The sequence below is a fragment of the Palaemon carinicauda genome, chromosome 3, assembly GCF_036898095.1.
Source record: "Palaemon carinicauda isolate YSFRI2023 chromosome 3, ASM3689809v2, whole genome shotgun sequence".
In the NCBI taxonomy this organism is placed as follows: Eukaryota; Metazoa; Arthropoda; class Malacostraca; order Decapoda; family Palaemonidae; genus Palaemon; species Palaemon carinicauda.
In genome coordinates this window covers 73,613,428-73,632,068 of record NC_090727.1, presented here as the reverse complement: position 1 = coordinate 73,632,068, position 18,641 = coordinate 73,613,428, and the positions used below count along the sequence as shown (strand labels likewise).

General features: G+C 44.0%; 1 long non-coding RNA gene across 1 annotated transcript in view; it reads left to right on the top strand.

Moving 5' to 3' along the window:
* LOC137638341 (uncharacterized) overlaps positions 1-18,402 on the top strand; it is a 34,210-nt gene extending 15,808 nt beyond the window's left edge. Inside the window, exons 4-5 of the long non-coding RNA XR_011044077.1 lie at positions 17,893-18,024; positions 18,269-18,402. This is a non-coding gene — a long non-coding RNA (uncharacterized lncRNA). The remainder of the gene's footprint in view (positions 1-17,892; positions 18,025-18,268) is intronic.
* The last annotated feature ends 239 nt before the right edge of the window (positions 18,403-18,641 follow it).

Below are 18,641 nucleotides of genomic sequence, written 5' to 3'. Positions count from 1 at the left end.
TGCTGCCTCGTCTTTCAGGGCGAATGCTGCCTCGTCTTTCAGGACGAATGCAGCCTCGTCTTTCAGGGCGAATGCTGCCTCGTCTTTCAGGACGAATGCAGCCTCATCTTTCAGGGCTAATGCAGCCTCGTCTGCAGCCTCGTCTTTCGGGACGAGGGCAGCCTCGTCTTTCGGGGCGAGGGCAGCCTCGTCTTTCGGGGCGAGGGCAGCCTCGTCTTTCGGGGCGAGGGCAGCCTCGTCTTTCGGGGCGAGGGCAGCCTCGTCTTTCGGGGCGAGGGCAGCCTCGTCTTTCGGGGCGAGGGCAGCCTCGTCTTTCGGGGCGAGGGCAGCCTCGTCTTTCGGGGCGAGGGCAGCCTCGTCTTTCGGGGCGAGGGCAGCCTCGTCTTTCGGGGCGAGGGCAGCCTCGTCTTTCGGGGCGAGGGCAGCCTCGTCTTTCGGGGCGAGGGCAGCCTCGTCTTTCGGGGCGAGGGCAGCCTCGTCTTTCGGGGCGAGGGCAGCCTCGTCTTTCGGGGCGAGGGCAGCCTCGTCTTTCGGGGCGAGGGCAGCCTCGTCTTTCGGGGCGAGGGCAGCCTCGTCTTTCGGGGCGAGGGCAGCCTCGTCTTTCGGGGCGAGGGCAGCCTCGTCTTTCGGGGCGAGGGCAGCCTCGTCTTTCGGGGCGAGGGCAGCCTCGTCTTTCGGGGCGAGGGCAGCCTCGTCTTTCGGGGCGAGGGCAGCCTCGTCTTTCGGGGCGAGGGCAGCCTCGTCTTTCGGGGCGAGGGCAGCCTCGTCTTTCGGGGCGAGGGCAGCCTCGTCTTTCGGGGCGAGGGCAGCCTCGTCTTTCGGGGCGAGGGCAGCCTCGTCTTTCGGGGCGAGGGCAGCCTCGTCTTTCGGGGCGAGGGCAGCCTCGTCTTTCGGGGCGAGGGCAGCCTCGTCTTTCGGGGCGAGGGCAGCCTCGTCTTTCGGGGCGAGGGCAGCCTCGTCTTTCGGGGCGAGGGCAGCCTCGTCTTATAAGCTCTCTGTCAAGGATAACTTTAGTGATCACTTTTCTCCTGTTGAATTGTTTGAGGTTAACAGAAGGAGAGGATCCTAAGTTCTGTTGCTCCATGTTCCCCACCCTCTGAGTTTTCACGTGGTCATTAATGGAGCTTTAAGAATATATTAATTTTTATTATTATTATTATTATTATTATTATTAAATGCTAAGCTACATCCCTAGTTGGAAAAGCAGGATGCTATAAGCCCAGGGGCCCCAACAGGGAAAACAGCTCAGTGAGGAAAGGAAACAAGGAAAAATAAAATATTTTAAGAATAGTAACAACATTAAAATAAATATTTCCTATATACACGATAAAAACTTCAACAAAACAAGAGAAAGAGAAACTAGATAGAACAGTGCGCCTGAGTGTACCCTCAAGCAAGAGAACTCTAACCCAAGACAGTGGAAGGCCATGGTACAGAGGCTATAGCACTACCCAAGACTAGAGAACAATGGTTTGATTTTGGAGTGTCCTTCTCCTAGAAGAGCTGCTTACCATAGCTAAAGAGTCTCTTCTACCCTTACCAAGAGGAAAGTAGCCACTGAACAATTACATTGCCGTAGTTAACCCCTTGGGTGAAGAAGAATTGTTTAGTAATCTCAGTGTTGTCAGGTGTAAGAGGACAGAGGAGAATCTGTAAAGAATAGGCCAGACTATTCGGTGTCTGTGTAGGCAAAGGGAAAGAACCGTAACCAGAGAGAAGGATCCAATATGGTACTGTCTGGCCAGTCAAAGGACCCCCTAACTCTCTAGCGGTAGTATCTCAACGGGCGGCTGGTGCCCTGGCCAACCTACTACATACAGAAACCTTAAAACAGAAACCTTTGATGACTAACAACAGTAGGATCCAGACTTTGCTACTTCTCGCTAGCCTGGGAGATGGGAGCAGACCTTTGGTCCGTGTTTTTTCTGGGATGGATGCGAAATCTTTTTCCTAGTGAATCCTCCTTTGTTAGTTACTCCGATAAGACTTTTCTGCCTAACCGACTTTGCAACTTCAATGTCTCTCTTTTGGGAGAGGGAGTCTTTTGTCCGGTCCTGGACGTAAATGCTCTTTACGCCTTCGTTCAGAAGTCAAAGTCCTCCACGGAGACATCAAAATCTTTGGAGAAGAGCGGAGCAGACCTTTGGTCAGTACTTCTTCTGAAGGAGGATTACTTTTTCCTTTTATAGGGAAACCTCCTTTAGTTTTTAGCTACAACGATTCTCTCTCCCAGTTCTAGAGAGGAGTCTAAGTGGCAGGCTATGCAATCAAACTTTATCTGGGGTTTGTTTACAAGGAAGAATGGGTCAGTTTCGGGCGTGTGTTTTGATCTCAGCTCCGCCCCTCTCATGTTCACGTAACTTTTGCTTTATGTAGCGGAATGCTGCTCTCTGGAGAAATCAGAGCGTCCCTGTATCTTGATTTTTAGATAATGTTGAGCCTATCGAATAATTAGGTCTTCCTGTCAGCAAGAAGAGTCTCTTCTGACACCAGGACGCTCAGCACCTTGTCTTTTAGAACGTTCAGCGTCTCGCTCTGTTAACCTCTCGGCTCCACGTCTTACAAGACTTTTGGCACCACGTCTTACAGGACTTTTGGCACCACGTCTTACAGGACTATCGGCGCCACGTCTTACGGGACGATCAGCGCCTCGTCTTTCAGGACGCTCGATGTCAAAGTTCTAGCATGGGGCATGACTTTGAACATGAGAATCTAGGACTTCGTGATGGCACTAGTCGAATCGTGTGTCGAGATCAAGGATGCCTTCGTTCTGATTTCTTGGATCTAGAAAGGAGGTTTGTTCTAGGGCAAGAATCATCGGGATAAACATGCTCAGCAGGAAGAGACTTGTTTTTCCCTCAGAATGGTCTCTCAACCCGCAAGTCTGTCAGTCTCTGGATGTTGTGGAGCAGACCTGTATCAGACCTTTTTGCCTCCAACTGGAAGAAGAGGACCCCCTACTGCTGCTCCCTAGTCCCGGATGAGGAAGTTCTGGCAGTGGACTCCTTCCTGATGGATTGGACAGGGGTGGACATGTTTGCGTTGCCCCCGTTCGAGATCATCAATCTGGTCTTCAGGAAATTCGCTCTCCTCGATTCGGGGCGAATGATCATAGCGGCTCCATTCTGGCCTGCTAGGGAATGGTTTTCGGAAGTGATGGGCATGTTGATGGACTTCCCAAGAAGACTTCGGCAAGTCCAGATCTTCTTAAACAGCCCCACTTCGAGAGGTATCATCTTACCCCCCTTGCTCTCAACTGACTTCCTTCAGACTGACTAGAAGCTTGTTAGATCTCGAGGCTTTTCGGCACAAGCGACGAAATCTATCGCCAGAGCAAGGAGGATCTCTTCACAAAGAGTCTACCGATCTAGGTGGGAGACCTTTAGAGCTTGGTGCAGGCGGCACAGGTTTCCTCATCCACTACCTTTCTGAGCCAGATTGCAGACTTCTTCTTATACCTCAGACAGGATGCTAAGCTGGCTGTATCTACCATCAATGGATACAGCAGTATGCTCTCCGCCATCTTTAGGCACAGAGGCCTAGAGTTGTCCCAAAATCAAGGTTTGCAGGACCTCATTGGGTCTTTTCAGACGACGTAATAGGTACTCTTAAACCTGGATGTGGTGTTTAAGTTTCTGTGCTCCAAGAAATTTGAACCTATCTCGCTAGCCTCTCTTCGGGTTGTAGCAAAGAAAACCCTCTCCCTTATGACTCTAGCAAATGCCAAGAGGTCAGTGAAGTCCAGGCGATTGGGAAGAGGGTGAACTTCAATTAGGATAGGGCAGTTTGTGGCTTAAGGTTCATATTTCTTGTAAAGAGCGAGAACCCTTCGTAACCCTGTCCTACGACGTTTGATGTCATTAACCTCACGAACCTAGTGGGTCGAGAGAAGGAAAGACTCCTCTGCCCAGTTAGGTCCCTCAAGTTTTTTTTTTTTTTGGCTCAAACTATGAACGTGAGCTGTGCATCCAACTTGTTTTGGTGTTCAGTGAAAGGTCCGCCAAAACCCGTCTAAGTATGCTTTGTCCTTTTTCCTGAGGGAGAAAATTAGGGAAGCCCACCTCTTATGTGAGGAGGAACACTTCGCCCTGTTGAAATTACGGGCTCACGAAGTGAGAGCCATTGCTACCTCTCTGGCATATCAGGAATATATGTTAGTTAGGCTATTCCTGGATGCTATTTTCTGGAGGAGCAACTCTGTCTTTGCTTCTCATTAACTTAGAGAGGTGAGAGTAGACTTTGGCAAGTGCTATACCTTGGGCCCATACATAGCTGCGGTTTCTGTATTAGGCAAAGGAGTTAATAACCCCACTCAACCTTGGTTTATATGCATGTATGAGGGTTTGTGTTTTTATGATGGTCTGTGGACTTCGTCTTGTGGTGCGGTTCCCTCAGTCTAGATAGATAGTTTATGTCCATGTTGCAGGGTTAGGTGGTTAGTTTGAGTAAGGTTGCAGTTTTTATTATATGGGGCGAAGGTAGTTTCTGAAGTCTAGTCAAGTTGTTGGTCTTATCCCTTTGACAAACTCGATTGAGTTTTTTGCAGCTTTGCAGGCTTACTCCTGGATAACTCCTAGGGGAAAGCCACTCTAAAGGCTGTACCTTTGAATCAGCTACCTTAGCAGGCAAGGAATCAAGGTGTTTTTATCTCCTACAACTCTTTTGTTGTTTCCCCAACGATGTTTACTGTCTGTTTCCCTCCTCCAAATGTGTGAATCAGCTATATACAGTATATATAACTGCCAGGTAAGTACTATTCATAAAAATGGAGTTTTTATGATAAAACAAAGTTTTGTGAATACTTACCTGGCAGTTATATATATATTCTAAGGCCCACCCACCTCCCCTGAGGAGACAGGTCGGGCATAGATGAACTGAAGTCTTAGACATGGGAATGATTCCTTGGACCACCCTGTGACGGGTGTTACCACCTACCTCCCAACCACCAAAAGGCGGTTGCCTCGTTTTGAAAAATTCTACCGATTTAGAGATATCAGCCAGCTATATATATATAACTGCCAGGTAAGTATTCACAAAACTTTGTTTTATCATGAAAACTCCATTTTGATAAAGTTTTTGAAGATCACACTGCACAGTCATTAGAATTTATAGAGCACATCTTCCTCAATGTCTAAGAACTAAGAGTACTACCCTTTCCCAAACCTGCAAAAGATGAATTGATAATGGCAAGTTATTGCCTCTTCATTACAATTGTCTTGTTAGGATTATAGAAAAGATGGTTGATGAAAGTTGTGTGGTATATAGAAATAAGCTGCTATATTTGGCCAGCTCAAAGGCAGGTTCAGAAATGAATACTTAAAGCAGCTTAAAAAATATATGAAAGAGGAAGCAGATTGGTTTAAGTTTTTAGAGTATGTTTCAGCACAAGGAGCTTTTCAATGAGTATCCCTGAATTATGAATATTCTTTGATGAGTATTTTTATAGGAACAAAGAGGCCAGGCAGTTACTGTTTTTTTTTTGGTGCCAGCTCATGTAAGAGAGACTAGCAATGAAAGAGTGGACATTGTACCAAAAAATGCAGTAGAAAGTAAATCTTTAAACAAATTGGAACTTATTCCCCTATCAAGAAATAAAGCAGCTGAGATATGGTACCACACATGGAAAAGTACTGTACCAAACAATTCTTCTTCACCCAAGTTGTTAACTACTGTACTCTAATTGTTCAGTGGCTACTTTCTCTTGGTAAGGGTAGAACAGACTCTTTAGCCATGGTCAGCAGCTCTTCTAGGATAAGGACACTCCAAAATTAAACCAATGTTCTCTAGTCTTGGGTAGTACCTAACCTCTGTACCATGGTCTTCCACTGTCTTGGGTTAGAGATCTCGTGCTTGAGGGTACACTCGGGCACACTATTCTATCTCATTTCTCTTTCTCTGGTTTTGTTAAAGTTTTTATAGTTTATTTAAGAAATATTTGTTTCAATGTTACTGTTCGTAAGATATTTTATTTTTCCTTGTTTCCTTTCCTCACTGGGCTATTTTCCCTGTTGGAGCCCCTGGGCTTATAGCATTCTGCTTTTCCAACTAGGGTTGTTGCCTAGCAAGTAATAATAATAATGATAATAATAATAATAGCTGGGAGTAATCTACTCGTTGCCATCTTTGAATTAGCTACATTCGTGTGACATGTGGAGGATTACCCTATCCTCCCTAGTGATTGCTTGATCCCGTAGTCTTTATAGGTAGTGGGTTGGCCAGGACACCACCCACCCATTGAGATACTACCTCTACAAGGTAGCAAACGCAATTGATAGACGTATCCCTTCTCGTGCTAAGGTACCGAGTGAAAGACAAATCCTTATTTGGAGATGCAGGAGGCCTATCATGTATGGAAGGATAACAGATCAGATTTGACTTGGAATAACTATACTCAGCTTAGAGCTTTTACTCAAGAGAGTTTATGCTCTAACCGAAAAGGAATACAATTTAACCATAAAAGAAACCCTTTCTGGTACTACTCAAGAACATTAGTGGTCAGCTTACCCTTAAATCTGTATTCTTTGGTGTACAGTAGATGCAACAGTTCATCCTGTACTTAAACCAGATGGCTCTGTCACTTACTGTCCAAAGGAAAGGGCAGCCCTTTTGGCTGTGTTTGACAGTGAGCAGAGTAATGAGAAACTTGATCTTCCTCATTCCTGTTTTCCTGAGACTAAACTAACTTGTTTAGCTTTCGATCTTATGAAATTAGAGCTCTCTTGACAGACTTTGATGCTTATGGAGGTGTAGACCCAAATGGTATTTTTCCTTTGTTTTTTTATAGCTGTAGATTTCTTAGCTACAAAGATATGTTATTTTGTACAAGTTAGCTTGAGGAGTAGCTTTTAGTACCTGGAGAACCTATGTTACTCCATTATGTAAATGTGTTTGAGGTAACTCAAGTCCAACTGATTACCAGCCAATTTTCTTGACTCCCATGTTATCTTAAGTTTTTTAACACCTTTTGGCAAAACGTCTAAATAGGTCTGCTAAAGGCAATTGTCTGTTGCCTAGTTTGTAGTTAGGCTCTCATAAAGGCCTTGGACCATGTGATACCCTTCTTACAATCTCCAATACTGTACAGAAATCCTTTGCTTGTGGTCAGGAAGTTTGTGTGATTGGCCTTGATTTTAATGCTGCCTTTGTCGGTTTTAATCATAAGGCCTTTGTTTTCAATCTTTCAAACAGTTGGGAGTGGGGGTGTGTTCTTTTGGCATCATTATTGAATTTCTAAGTAATAGGTCGCAAAGAGTTGTTGACTGGATTCATAGTGGGTATAGGAATGTGATATCTGGTGTTCCTCAGGATAGTGTTCTTGGCCCATCACTTTTTGTACTATATACACATTACTTATGGTTTGGCTTAAAAACATACTCGTTGCATATGCAGATGATGATACTCTGCATCAATTCCATCTCCTGAATGTAGATCTCAGGTTGCTGAATCCCTTCATAGAGATCTAGCTAAAATTTTGTATGTGGTGCAAATTATTGGGCATTAAGTTGAATCCTAACATAACTAATGTTTGTAAGTAGGTCGAGGACAGTTGCTCCTCAACATCTGGCTCTCAGCATTGATAATGTTCCTTTAAATTTGTATGACATTTTTTAAATTTTAGGTTTGATTCTCGACAACAAACTTACCTTTGAGAAACACATTAGGTCTGTGCCCTCTTCAACTGCGCAAAAAAAAAAAATTGGCTTATTGAGAATTTTTTAAGATTTTTGGTGATCAATCTATTCTGCAGAGGCCTTTTAATTCTTTTATTCTACCTTGTTTCGAGTATTGTTTTCGTGTCCGGTCTTCAGCTACTAATTCTCATCTTAATTTGTTGGACAGGAACTTAAGGTCAATCAAATTTCTAACCACTGTACAGTATTGATCTCTGGCACTGTCGTTCATTTAGTTCGTTATGTATGTATAAGGTTTTTAATAATTTTTAATAATTTTTAATAGTCTTTTACGTTCAGATCCCCCCGGACAGTACCACCCTCTTCATAATACTAGGAATGCAGTTAATTTTAATAGTCCGGCCTTCTCCATCATGAAGCTCAAAACTACACAGTTTACTAGAAGTTTTATTCCAGCTATAACAAAATTGTGGAATGATCTTCCTAATAAGGTAGTTGAATCAGTAGAACTTCAAAAGTTCAAACTTGCAGCAAACATTTTTATGTTAAACAAGCTGACATAAGTCTCTTATTAAAGTTTATATATGAAAAGTCTGTTTTAATGTTGTTACTGTTCTTGGAATATTTTATTTTAATTGTATATTACTTTTCATAAATTTTTTCCTTTCATCTCGGGGATATTTTTCCCTGTTGGAGCCCTTAGGCTTATATCATGAAAGACCCTGATTTTGGGGATCTTGGAAGTAATCTCTAAAGCCCATGACAAGGAGGGCAGCTACGTCCTTTCTGAAAATCTTGGAGCAGATGTTTATTAATTTGGTGATATTTTTAATTATATTTCAGAAAGGCGAGAGATCTTAATTTTTTCTAACTTATATAAATCTAGTTGTAATTTTCTCTATATCTAATTGTATTGGCATCAATGACCTTTGTTGTTATGAAAGACAACTTAAATCAATCTATTTGAATATTTTACTTCTAAATATATTTAGTGGTATATATGTGAAATGTATTTATAGGCATGTATGATAATGAAAAATATATCAATAGGTCTATATGTTATGTATGAAATTAATTTGTTAAACTTGTACATATAGTAAATTTACTGTTACTGTCAATGACTTACAATGTTGTAACATCATTTTGATAACCAGTAAATCAATTGCAATGACTTGAGGGAACTTGTGTGATTATAGATTGAGGGAATTTTGACTTTTTTATAGTTCTACAGTACTTGGTCTGAGATTTTGGTTTAGTGCTCTGAAAATTCCATCAAAAATAATTTTGCCTTTTCATGTAAGGCCATTTTGTTAACTATTTGTTGAAGTTTCCTTATTGTTTGTTGCCTCCATAGCATTTTTGTGCTTTCATAGAGGGGGAATCATTAGTATTTTCTATTGGCTTTGACTGCTATTACAGCAGGTAGTGCCTGTATAATTTTTGTGTGCAAAATAAGCACATTGGGTATAACTCGAGGCAAGTTGTTAATTAGTAGCAAGACTAGCAACTTGGAACAAATCAACCCTTCTGTAAACCTCAGACACCTTGATTAAACTAGACCAGGGTACTGTACTGTATTACTACAGAGGTTTCTTGTCATTCAGACTAAGAATGTACGAGCGAGACTTCTCAAACTGCTCGATTTTGTGATTTTATAAATATTTGGAAGACAATCTGTTCGCTATTCAGGTGAGAATTTTGGCTAGTCTCTTTCCCACTCTTTGTCCTTAATTTTTTAATATTGTTCTGACTTTAATTTCAACACTAGTGCAGCTTTGATAATAGCACCTATTTTGACAACCTTTTATGCTGCCTTTTATAGCAACCAAAACTCCTTGCTTGCTCGTACACTTCTGAGTCCAGTAGGAAGTCCGCATATGCATTAAACTTAGGGTTTTCACCTGTAGAAGTCAACATGTTGATAGACACTGTTATGTATAATAACACAAGGGGTTCTACATATCACCTTTTACCTGTGACTTCTGGAAAATCTGCTTATGGCAATTCTGGTATGTTCAGTTTTGCTTAGAGGTTGATGAGGATATGTTGATTTCCCATTGTATATCATCAATTCTATCTCTTCTAGCATCAACAATTCTGATGTAAATGGCAACATTCTTGCTATAAAAGGCAGCAGCTCTGGAGTTCAACAGCTCGTGTGAAAGCACTGCTTGTGAGTTTTCAGCGTAATCCTGGTTTTATATGAATTTATAGCATTAATAATTCACAATTTTTTACATCTGTGATTGATATTGGATTCATGTGACTGGCTAGTTTCTGCAATATTTTCAGCACACATTGAGGAAGATTTGCTCATTATAAATTCTAATTGATATTTTATTTGGAAAGGTTTATAACTTTAGAAAATTTATGAAAGATTTTGTTCTGATTATTTTATGAGGATTTGGCAATGTCTGTGCTCTTCCAGGTACTTTTTAGTTTCCTGTTCCTTTCAACAGGCAGTATTTCAACAGGCAGTATTTATGAGGAGGAACTTATTATCCATACCTTCTTGTACTCTATAAGAATTTATTTCTCATATTCAAGAGGAATTTATTTGATCTTGGAGAATGTGATCAAAACTGGAGAAGTGCAGCAAATTCTATACTGTTATCAGATGGATGAGTCTCAGTAACCCTTGAAAGCTAGATACTCTTTCAGGCTCCAATGCTGGCCCAAAATAATAATCCAGTCCTATGTAGAAACCAATTTTTTTTACAAATGTGAATATTTTTACTCCAACTAACTTGAAGGAACTTAAATCTAAATTTATCAATTTTTAGTGTTTAACTAGGCGACTTTATTTTTGAATTATACAATTTGCTGATAAATTTGAAAGACAAATATTTTTTTATATGTAAAATGTTATTTTCATTAGTAAAATAAATTTTTGAATATACTTACCCGATAATCATGTAGCTGTCAACTCCGTTGCCCGACAGAATTCTACGGACGGGATACGCCAGCGATCGCTATACAAGAGGGGGGTGTACTCACCAGCGCCACCTGTGGCCAGGTACTGCAGTACTTCTTGTTGACACCACCTCAATTTTTCCTCGGTCCACTGGTTCTCTATGGGGAGGAAGGGTGGGTCAATTAAATCATGATTATCGGGTAAGTATATTCAAAAATTTATTTTACTAATGAAAATAACATTTTTCAATATTAATCTTACCCGATAATCATGTAGCTGATTCACACCCAGGGAGGTGGGTGAAAACCAGTGTACATGTATATCAAGAAGCTAAGTATCCCGTATTTCATATTATCAGTTATTCAAAATAACAATGAAATTATAAGTACCTGGTAAGGAAGTCGACTTGAACCATTACTCTGCCTTTAATAAGTTCGTCTTCCTTACTGAGCGCAGCGTTCCTCTTAGGAGGCTGAACAACTCTAAGGTGCTGAAGTATAAAGGGCTGCAACCCATACCAAAGGACCTCTACACAACCTCTAACCTAGGCGCTTCTCAAGATCGAATTGACCACCCGCCAAATCAACTAGGATGCGGAAGGCTTCTTAGCCTACCGTAACAACCCAAAAACAACAATAAAAGCATTCAAGAGAAAGGTTAAAAAAGGTTATGGGATTAAGGGAATGTAGTGGCTGAGCCCTCACCTACTACTGCACTCGCTGCTACGAATGGTCCCAGGGTGTAGCAGTTCTCGTAAAGAGACTGGACATCTTTGAGATAAAATGATGCAAACACTGACTTGCTCCTCCAATAGGTTGCATCCATAATACTCTGCAGAGAACGGTTCTGTTTGAAGGCCATCGAAGTAGCTACAGCTCTCACTTCGTGGGTCCTTACCTTCAGCAAAGCAAGGTCTTCATCCTTCATGTGAGAATGAGCTTCTCTAATCAGAAGCCTTATGTAATACGAAACTGCGTTTTTGGACATAGGCATCGAAGGTTTCTTGATGGCACACCATAAGGCTTCTGATTGTCCTCGTATAGGTTTTGACCTTTTAAGATAATACTTTAGAGCTCTGACAGGGCAAAGAACTCTCTCTAGCTCGTTACCCACCATGTTGGAGAGGCTAGGAATTTCGAACGATCTAGGCCAAGGACGTGAAGGAAGTTCATTTTTTGCCAAAAACCCGAGCTGTAAGGAACATGTTGCTGTTTCGGATGTGAATCCTATGTTCCTGCTGAAGGCGTGAACCTCACTAACTCTTTTGGCTGTTGCAAGGCAGACGAGGAAAAGAGTTTTGAGAGTAAGGTCTTTGAAAGAGGCTGACTGGAGAGGTTCAAATCTAGAAGACATCAGGAACCTTAAGACTACGTCTAGATTCCAGCCTGGAGTGGACAAGCGACGTTCTTTAGAGGTCTCGAAAGACTTAAGGATGTCCTGTAGATCCTTGTTGGAAGAAAGATCCAAGCCTCTGTGGCGGAAAACTGATGCCAACATACTTCTGTACCCTTTGATCGTAGGAGCCGAAAGAGATCTAACATTCCTAAGATGTAACAGGAAGTCAGCAACTTGGGTTACAGAGGTATTGGTAGAGGAAACTGCATTGGCTCTGCACCAGCTTCGGAAGACTTCCCACTTGGATTGATAGACCCTACGAGTGGAAATCCTCCTTGCTCTGGCAATCGCTCTGGCTGCCTCCTTCGAAAAGCCTCTAGCTCTAGAGAGTCTTTCGATAGTCTGAAGGCAGTCAGACGAAGAGCGTGGAGGCTTGGGTGTACCTTCTTTACGTGTGGTTGACGTAGAAGGTCCACTCTTAGAGGGAGAGTCCTGGGAATGTCGACCAGCCATTGCAGTACCTCTGTGAACCATTCTCTTGCAGGCCAAAGGGGAGCAACCAACGTCAGCCGTGTCCCTTCGTGGGAGACGAACTTCTGAATAACTCTGTTGATGATCTTGAACGGCGGGAATGCATAAAGATCGAGATGGGACCAATCCAGCAGAAAAGCATCCACGTGAACTGCTGCCGGGTCTGGAATTGGGGAACAGTACAATGGGAGCCTCTTGGTCATGGAGGTGGCGAACAGATCTATTGTTGGCTGACCCCACAAGGTCCAAAGTCTGTTGCACACGTCCTTGTGAAGGGTCCATTCTGTGGGGATGACTTGACCCTTCCTGCTGAGGCGATCTGCCGAGACATTCATATTGCCCTGAATGAATCTCGTTACCAGCTTGAGGTTTAGACTTCTTGACCAAATGAGGAGGTCCCTTGCGATCTCGTATAGCTTCCTCGAATGAGTCCCTCCCTGCTTGGAGATGTATGCCAAGGCTGTGGTGTTGTCGGAGTTCACCTCCACCACCTTGTTTAGCAGGAGGGACTTGAAGTTCATTAAGGCCAGATGTACTGCCAACAACTCCTTGCAATTGATGTGAAGCGTTTCCTGTTCCTTGTTCCATGTCCCCGAGCATTCCTGTCCGTCCAAGGTCGCGCCCCAGCCCGAGTCTGATGCGTCCGAATAGAGATGAAGATTGGGGGTCTGAACAGCTAACGAGAGACCCTCCTTGAGAAGGATGTTGCTCTTCCACCACATGAGAGTAGTCTTCATCTCTTTGGTAACAGGAATAGAGACCGCTTCGAGCGTCATATTCTTGTCCCAGTGAGCTGCTAGATGGAATTGAAGGGGGCGGAGGTGGAGTCTCCCTAACTCGGTGAACAGGGCTAACGATGACAGGGTCCCTGTTAGACTCATCCACTGTCTCACCGAGCATCTGTTCCTCTTCAGCATGCTCAGAATGCACTCTAGGGCTTGGTTGATTCTTGGGGCCGACGGAAAAGCCCGAAAAGCTTGACTCCGAATCTCCATTCCCAGGTAAACGATGGTTTGGGAAGGAATAAGCTGGGACTTTTCTAAGTTGACCAAAAGACCTAGTTCCTTGGTCAAGTCCAAAGTCCAATTGAGACTCTCCAGACAGCGACGACTTGTGGGGGCTCTTAACAGCCAGTCGTCTAAATAAAGGGAGGCTCTGATGTCCGCCAAGTGGAGGAATTTCGCAAGATTCCTCATCAGTCGCGTAAACACCATAGGTGCCGTGCTTAGGCCAAAACACAGGGCTTGGAATTGGTACACAACCTTTCCAAAAACGAATCTCAGAAAAGGTTGGGAGTCTGGATGAATGGGGACGTGAAAGTAAGCGTCTTTCAGATCCAACGAGACCATCCAGTCCTCCTGCCTGACCGCTGCTAGGACCGACTTCGTCGTCTCCATAGTGAACGTCTGCTTGGTGACATAAGCATTGAGCGCACTGACGTCCAGCACCGGTCTCCAACCTCCTGTCTTCTTGGCCACCAGAAAGAGACGGTTGTAGAAGCCCGGGGATTGATGATCCCGGACTATCACCACTGCCTCCTTCTGTAACAGGAGCGACACCTCTTGATGTAACGCTAGCCTCTTGTCCTTTTCCTTGTAGTTGGGAGAGAGGTTGATGGGAGAAGTGGTCAGAGGGGGATTGCGGCAGAATGGTATCTTGTAACCCTCCCTTAGCCACTCGACCGACTGGGCGTCTGCACCTCTTCTTTCCCAAGCTTGCCAGAAGATCTTGAGTCTGGCTCCTACAGCTGTCTGGAGAGGAGGAGAGTCAGTGTTTGCCTTTCGAAGACTTGATACCTTTCTTGGACCTGCCCCTGTGACCGTCTGGGCGGGTACCTCCTCGGTTGGGGGCTCTGCCACGAAAGGGCGGAATAAATCTAGTAGCAGGAGTATCAGTCACTGGGGTGCGGTAAGTTCTAGGAACTGAAGGAGCAACCTTAGCCTTCCGTGCTGAAGAGGCCACAAGATCATGTGTGTCCTTCTGAATGAGAGCCGCAGACAATTCCTTGATAAGATCCTCAGGAAACAGGAACTTAGAAAGAGGAGCAAAAAGTAACTGTGACCTTTGGCAAGAGGTGATACCAGTGGAAAGGAAGGAGCAAAGCTGTTCCCTTTTCTTGAGGACTCCCGATACAAACATAGAGGCCAGTTCGCCGGAACCATCGCGAATTGCTTTGTCCATACAGGACATGATCAGCATGGCGGAGTCTTTGTCAGATGGGGCAGTCTTCTTGCTCAAGGCCCCCAGGCACCAGTCGAGAAAATTAAAAATCTCAAAGGCGCGAAAGACTCCCTTCAAGAAGTGGTCCAGGTCAGAAAAGGTCCAGCAGACCTTAGAGCGTCTCATAGCCGACCTTCGTGGAGAGTCAACCAAACTTGAGAAGTCAGCCTGGGCAGAGGCAGGGACCCCCAAGCCTGGTTCCTCTCCTGTGGCATACCAGACGCCCGCCTTAGACGTCAGCTTAGTAGGTGGAAACATAAAAGACGTCTTTCCCAGCTGCTGCTTGGACTGCAACCAATCCCCTAACATTCTCAAAGCTCTCTTAGAAGATCTAGCGAAGACGAGCTTAGTGTAGGCAGACTTAACAGGTTGCATGCCTAGAGAGAACTCGGATGGAGGAGAGCGAGGGGTAGCAGAAACAAAGTGATCCGGGTAAAGTTCTCTGAACAGAGCCAGAACCTTGCGAAAGTCGATGGAGGGTGGCAATGACTTGGGTTCCTCCACGTCAGATGAAGGATCATCCAGGTGAGCAGCTTCATCCTCAGAAACCTCATCACCTGAGGGTTGAGAAGCGAGAGGTAAAGTTAAAGCGGTCTGCTGAATGGCTGAATCCTGAAGAGCGGGTGCATGCGCACTTGCGGATTCATCCTCAAGTCTCTGTTGAAGAGGATGAGGGCTGGTAATGACAAAGTCCTGAGGCTGGGATGAAGGAGGTTCTGCGGAGGTCTGAGGAGCAAGCGTGGTGAGAGGCGACTGTAGTAAAGCATGAGGCTCATGCTGCATAGACTGCGGTTCAAGTTGAATGGGAAGAGGCTCAAGCTGAGGAGAAGGTGGCAGATGCATGCGTTGAGGTGGCTGACTCATAGCATGAGGTTCCTGCCTCAAGAGTTGCGCTTGCCTCAAGGGTTGAGGTGGCTGCGCAGAGAGAGGCTCTTGACTCACGAGTTGAGGTTCTTGAGGTGCTTGCCTCGAGAGTTGAGGTTCTCGCCTCGAGGAAAGTGGAGGTGGTTGCTGCGAGAGTTGAGGTGGCTGCCTCAAGGATGGTAGAGGTTGTCGTACCTCAAGAGGTTGCTGCCTCGAGGGTGATTGTAATGCAAGATACTCCTGCCTCAAGGGTAGAGGAGGTTGTAAGGTATAAGGCTCCTGCCCCCATTGTTGAGGAGGTTGCTGCGTGGCAAGAGGCTCCTGCCTCAAGGAAAGTGGAGGTTGCTGCACAGCGCTGGTATCTGGCAACTCCCAACGCGGCAGCTCACGCATGGAGGTAGCTTGAGGAACCTCAACCTCATACGTCTGGCAGATTGTACTGCGCAGAGGAGGAGGAGCGTTCGCAGGAGGAGGTGTATAAACCTTCTCTGCCTGAAACTCCCGCATCAAAACCGCAAGCTGCGACTGCATAGTCTGCAGCATAGCCATCTTAGGATCAACAGAAGTTGAGGTCTGTTGAGGCATAGCTTTAACAGAAGTTGAGGTCTGTTGAGGCAGCGCCTTACCTCTCTTAGGAGGCGTGCAGTCACCTGATGACTGCGGCGAGTCCGAGCTAGCCCAATGGCTACACCCTGGCTGTTGGACTCGCGCGGTCTGGACTTTACGCTTAAGAGGTCTTGAGGCCTGAGTCCAGCGTTTTCTCCCCGAAAAATCTTCTGCAGACGAGGATTTAAAGGGCTCAATCGTCTGAGAGTGGAAGTGACGATCTCTATAAGATACGCCCGCAACCACTGAGGATACTACTGTGCGCCGATCAAGGCCTGCCGAACCCTTTTGCCCTTCGACATTGCTTCTCCCCTGGGCTTGGGAGCTTGCAAGAGGTCCCGGACTGGGAGGACGACTGGCACGCACAGAAGTATCCTCACGCGCAACACTGACACTGACACTAGCACTAGGCACAGCACTGGCACTACCACTACCACTTCCCACTGCACTTTTCACTTTAAGTTCCTTGACGTCTGCCAAAAGGAACTTGTGGTCACTCACTACCGACTCCACTTTATCACCTAAAGCCTGAATAGCACGAAAAACATCTGACATATCAGGCTGAGCACTAATAGTAGGTTCGGGGGTAGCCACTACAGGGGGAGGAAAAGGTTGAGGATCATGGGGGGAGGAATAAAGTAAAGAGCGAGCCGAACTCCTCCTAACTCTCTCTCTCTCTAACTTAGTGGTATATTTGAGGAATCGAATAAAATCAAGTTCCGAATGTCCGGCACATTCCTCACATCGATCTTCCAACTGACAGGATTTTCCCCTACAGTCGGAACAAACGGTGTGAGGATCAACCGAGGCCTTCGGAAGCCGCCTAATACAAGTCCTACATCGTCTTTGGGGAGGAGCTTGAGAATGGTCGGACATCTTGAATCAGAGAACAGTCAAGGGGGATTCCAAATTAAAGCTAAAGATCGTTAAACCATAAATCAAAATTAATCCAAAAGCTATCTAAGCTAAGGAAAAGCTTCCTGTATAGCGAAAGCTGAAATCTCAGAGCAATACTTCACCAAAACCGTGAACAAAGACTCCAAAATTATAAGCGTATCCATGTAGGTCTTGCCGGAAGCACGACAGAGGAAAAATTGAGGTGGTGTCAACAAGAAGTACTGCAGTACCTGGCCACAGGTGGCGCTGGTGAGTACACCCCCCTCTTGTATAGCGATCGCTGGCGTATCCCGTCCGTAGAATTCTGTCGGGCAACGGAGTTGACAGCTACATGATTATCGGGTAAGATTAATATTGAAAAATACAAACTCAAATCTATGAATAAGAGTGATCATAGTTGAGACTGAAGTAGTTAAATTGTAAACCTGACTTTTGTTACATTGTCATTAATCAAATTACTAAATCATATGTATCCTATGCTTGTTTAACATTGCAAATATTTAGGGTTTACTCATTTTACTCGCCAATAATTGAAGAAAGCAGCTGTAACTAGATTATGAAAGTATGCCACTTTTTTCGTGGTTTTGATGATGATATTGAGCTACTAAATCAGTCTAGCTAAAGTGATTCTTATTCCATCCCTTCAGATTTAGAAAACATATATGAGATTTTATGTATAATTTCCTGTAATTCCAGCTGGGTTATTTTTCAATTTTGTAAGCATTTTAACAGGGTTTGGTCCCACCATTGCCTGATCTGGAAGAGGTTTTTATGACCAACTAATTCTCATGTCCAGCTAATGTCAATATTGTTTCTGGACACCTCCAAATTTTTTTTGTCATTTAAGTTTGAAAGATACTTAGAAGAAAAATCTCATCAAACTTATTTTTTCAGGATGCTAAACAAGTAAAGCAGTCCTAAACAGCAGTGTATATTCAAGATTCTTTTTTTGTGCCTGCTGTCAAGCTCCATCATAACGGTTGTATTTAAAGGACAAATTTACAATTCTGCTAATTTATTGGTAAGGTAAGTGAATTTTACTCAGTTTCAGGGTTTGGATTGAAAGTAAAATTAAATTACCTCCAGAAATTATGAATATAATTACTGAAACCACATCTTCATCATTTAGTATTTTTCAGACAGTAAACATGACCATGTAAAAATGAAGAGACAAAACTCAGAATTAAATTTATTTGTATTTGTACAATTACTATTGAAATAGTAAACATTAAATTACATATTTGCATCTAATTATAATTTTCTCTTTCAGGTAGTATTTGCCTCGTCTGTGAATTTCTGCATGTCAGATAACAAACTCTACCTATGAGATAATAAACAAGGAATCCACCAATATAAAAGGCAGCAGCTCACTACCAGAGAGAGGAGGATCCAATCACTAGCTTTGAGTTCCACCAAGCAAGTGACACTGAAGCAACTGTGAAGACTGTATAGAAGACACTCAAGCCAACTGTGAAGACTCTAAAGAAATTATAGTGTGTCAAGAAAGGATAATTGGCGACTGAAATGAAACCATACCAAAGATGATGAGTTTGAGAAGAAACTTGCATTCTAGCATGTGAGAAAGGGGAATTGAAGCTGGTACTGTAATGCGAGAAAGGGGAATTGTAACTGGCTCTGTGTAA